Source organism: Echinops telfairi, unplaced genomic scaffold, assembly GCF_000313985.2.
Source record: "Echinops telfairi isolate 266 unplaced genomic scaffold, ASM31398v2 ScPeMD7_7469;HRSCAF=8507_0, whole genome shotgun sequence".
Taxonomy (NCBI): domain Eukaryota; kingdom Metazoa; phylum Chordata; class Mammalia; order Afrosoricida; family Tenrecidae; genus Echinops; species Echinops telfairi.
In genome coordinates, this window is record NW_022111372.1 from 96,992,343 (window position 1) to 96,997,003 (window position 4,661).

At 42.0% G+C, this 4,661-nt stretch overlaps 1 pseudogene; it reads right to left on the reverse strand.

Annotated features, from left to right (window-relative positions):
• Nucleotides 1-2,447: 2,447 nt before the first annotated feature.
• The window catches only part of LOC115873544, a 3,807-nt pseudogene continuing 1,593 nt past the window's right edge, over nt 2,448-4,661 (reverse strand).

The window sequence follows — 4,661 nt, forward strand, 5'->3', positions numbered from 1 at the left end:
AAATTCTGCTGTCATATCTGGTAGCATGGCAGCAACCCATAAGCCACCACACTGTGACAGATTGACACATGAGTGGGGCTAGGCTTCATTAGAACTTGGAATCCCTCATTCAGAGTTGTTCAGCCTCAAATTCACATTTCACATTTCTTCCTACAGACTTCAGGTGTCTCACATGTTGTTGTCAGGTGAGGTCAGGTCAGTTCTGCCTCATAGCAACCCTATGTACAACAGAATGAAACCCTGCCCGGTCCTGCACCAGCCTCACAATTGTTCTTGTGCTTGAGCCCATTGAGGTAGCCAATCTATCTTGTCAAGGGTCTTCCTCCTTTTGCTGCCTTTCTACTTTAGCAAGCATATGTCCCTTTTTTAGGGATTTATTTCTCCTGATAAAATGTCCTAAGTACATGAGACAAAGTCTTGCCATCCTCACTTCTAAGGAGCACTCTTGGAAGATGTACTTCTTACAAGATAGATTGTTTGTTCTTCTGGCAGTCCCTGCTTCTTTCATTATTTCTCATCAGCACCATCATTCAATTACATCAATTCTGCTTCTATCTTCCTTATTCGAAGTCCAAATTTCACTTGCACAAGAGGTGATTGAAAATACCATGTCTTGGGTCAAGTACACCTTAATCCTCAAAGTGAAATTTCGATCTTTAACACTTTTTTAAAAAAATCATTTTATTAGGGGCTCATATGACTCTTATCACAATCCATACATACATTAATTGTGTAAAGCACATTTGTACATTCATTGCCCTCATCATTCTCAAAACATTTCCTCTCCACTTAAGCCCTTGGCATTAGGTCCTCATTTTTCCCCTCCCTCCCCACTCCCCGCTCGATCTTTAACACTTTAAAGACGTCATGGGCAGCAGATTTCCCCAAGGAACTATAATGTTTGATATATTGACTGCTACTTTCTCTCACCATACTTTTTCAATCTGTGTATGGAGCAAATAATCAGAGAAGCTGGATTACATGATATGGTAGTTAAATAAGGGGTGGAGTTTAGCCTGTCAATCAGGTCACAGCTTGATGACCTCATTTGGAGGTGCTAAGGAGATGAATAGCTCGCTGGAGGCAGGGCACACACACACTCCCTTTGAGACATTCCTGTTGACAAGTCACATGGAGCTACTCTAGAGCCCTGGAGCTGAAGGAGCCACATGGAGACCCCTGCCAGTGCTGAGATGCTTCCACTGCCACTTAATCCACAAGACTTTCCACCCACTGGCCTGTGATCTTCCTGTATTTAGTGTCATTGCATGTGTTGAATGAGTCTGAAGATGATTGTATAGATTGTTATAGGACATGTGGGCTAATATCGGACTTATGGATTTGGTCTGGACTGGGCTGGGATGTTTGCTGAGTATACAATTGCTCTTTTATATAAGGCTCTTTCTTATACACATATGAATGTCTATGAATTTGTTTCACTAGTCAACCCAGAGTAATACACATGAAGAAGAATGTAGTGTTGGGATTGTTGTTGTGAGGTGGCATTGAGTCGGTTCCAACCCATAGCAACCCTATGCACAACAGAATGAAACAATGCCTGGACTTGCACCATCCTGACAGTCGTTCCTAGGCCTGAGCTCACATGGTGTCCATCCATCTCATTGAGGGTCTTCCTCTTTTTCAACGCCCCTCCATATTATCAAGTCCGACTCCAGGGACCGGTCTTTCCTGACGATATGTCCAAAGTCTATAAGATTAGGTCTCACCATCCTTGCTTCTTCTAAGGAATATTCTGACCATCCTTCTTCCAAGATTTGTCCTTTTGGCAGTCCATGGTACTTTCAATATTCTCCAGCACCACAATTCAAATGCATGGATTCTTCTTCAGTCTTCCTTATTCAATGTCCAACTTTCATATGCCTATGAGGCAATGGCAAGATTGGGGAAAGGCTTCATAACCAGAGTGCTCCTTACAGGCCAGGATGGCAAGACTTCAGCTTACATACTTGGGACATCTTGTCAGGAGACACAAATCTCTGGAGAAGGACATTGCGTTTGGTAAAGTAGAGGGGCAGGATAAAAGAGGAAGGCCCTCAAGGAGAGGAATTGACACCATGGCTGCAACAGTGGCCTCAAGCACAGGCACAGTTGTGAGGACGGCACAGGACCAGGCAGTGTTTCATTCTGTTGTGCAGAGGGGCGCTATGAGTTGGAGGGATTTGATAGTACCTACTAGCAGCACTTCCATGGGCACTGATTGTGGATCCAAGCAAGACAAAATCCTTAAGAACTTTAATCTTCTTTTCATTTATCTTGATGTTATCTATTTTTTTGGTAAATATAGGAGGCTTTATAGGGACTTCATAGTTAGGCCATGTCAAATCAATCAGAGAAGGTGATCCACTAAGACATGAGATCCCTTATAAAGTAGAAGCTTGTAAGTCTTCATATCTGGTGAAGCAAAAGCTCAGACATCTGCCCCCTCATCAAAGCCCATAATCACAGGCTTCCAGGCTGTTCTGCAAGTTGAGAGGTAAGAAACCTCAGTAGGCATTCGTATCCAGGCAGAGGACTGATATTATGGGATTTTTCTTCATGGCTGTGGTGTACACACCCAACTAACTCAAGTGCTTTCGGCATTCAAACCAGGACCAGATGAGGTAATCAATCATAGAAAGAGAGTTTCCACCAAAGAATGTTGTCTTCTTATTCATCAGAACCTCCTCTAACTTGCTGAATTCTTACACAATTCTTCTTTTAGGCCAGAGCAGTCTTCCTTATCTCGCCTTCTAACAAACCTTCCTAACAAAGGTGGTATCTTAGCAAATAACTCAAAGACCATCTTTTGGTGAGCTTTCTCATAGGGGTCATCTGGCAGCAGCTTCTTCCTTGGGTAGGCTTCATCCAGGTATTCACAGATGATGGTAGATTCATAGATGAGTTAACCCTGACTGTTTTCCAGAACTGGCACCAGGCCAGAGAAATTCTTCAAGAACCCCTCTGGTTTGTTTTTCAGGTTGATATTGATGACTTCATGCTCGATTCCCTTGGCTCTCAGCACCAGGAGTGCCCTCTTTGATGTTCTCTATTTTCCAGCTGTTAGGATTTTAGTTTACTTTACATTTAGTTTCACTTCATACTGAAGTCTTCAGTCCTTGATTTTCATCAGCAAATGCTTCAAATACTCCTCACTTTCAGCAAACAAGGGTGTGTGATCTGCATATTCCAAGTTGTTAGTAAACACACTCCATTCCTGATGTCATGTTCTTTTTCATGTAGTCCAGCTTTTTAAATCATTTTCTCAGTGCATAGAATAAGAATGGTGAAAGGCTACAACTCTGATATAAGCTTTGCCTGATTTTGAACCATGAAGTAAAATAAAACAACATAAAACAAAACAAAATAACAACAACGAAAAGCCCTGCAGTATTCTTTTGTTCTGTTCAAATGACGGCCTCTTAGTCTATGTATGGGAAGCATGTGAGCACAATGAAGTGTTCTGGAATTTCCATTCTTCTCAATGCTATCTATAGTTTATTATGACCCACACAGTCAAATGCCTTTGCATACTCAATAAAACACAAACATCTTTCTGGAATTCTTTGCTTTCCGTCAAGATCCATCTGACGTCAGCAATGACATCCTTTACTCCATGTCCTTTTCTACATCTGGCTTGAATTTCTGGCAGCTTCATGTTAATGTACTACTGCAACCATTGCTGAGTACTCTTTAGACTCATATAAAAAAAGTAAAACCCAACTCACTGCCATTGGGCATATTTTGTCTCTATTAGAATTTTTGTATGAGCCAAATGGGATGTGGAAGTGGTGGTGGTGAAGGACAGAAATCGATAGGGATGAATACTCAAGATGAATGTTGAGTGAATGGATGGTGAGTGCCAACCTATTCAGAATTCTTCAATAGCTTCTCTGGCCTACAGCATATAGTTGGGTTTTTTTTTTTTCCTTTTTAAAAAATTATTTTATTAGGGGCTCATCCAACACTTATCACAATCCATACATACATCAATTAGGATATAGTTTTAACTCCTTTCCCGGTTTCCAAGGCCCTCCATAAAGCTGGCTCTTTCCTTCCTGTCCTGTCTCACCTGCCGCTTCTCCTCCACTTCATTTTACAAACTCAGCATGACACCAGCACTAGTCATTCCTGGAACATGCCAGGCTTCAAGCCTTTGCATGAAGTGTTATTTTGGAGAGAAAATGGCCTCCAAAAATCTGTCATTACAACAAATATGTCAGGAAGCTTTCAGAGAGCTGGAGCAGTGTTGGGAAGGGATGCAGAGTGCATATATTGGGGAGAAAAGTGGGGGCTAAATAGAAGGGGAACAAGAGAAAGTTAATATGGTTCAAATAAATGACATTTGACAGATTGTAGGCAGGCCAATGGGCAGGCTTCTCTTGGCAGCGAGGCTCGCACAGGAGGAGAATTTGGAGGAATTGCTTAGTTCTCTACTTTTACTCCTGTTCTCTACCTTATTTCTTCCTTTAGGGTCCAAGTTCTGTGGGAGAGAATTATTGCCCTGGGAGTATCATGAAAGGACTAATTTATTCTGTCAGGAGCCTCAGTCAAGGCCCCAGGATTCTGCAGTGAAGTGACATGCTTAACGATGGCTCTTCTACCCATGGTTTTGTAATTCTCACCAGATGATTGGGCGGGACCACACAAATATGGTTTGCAAA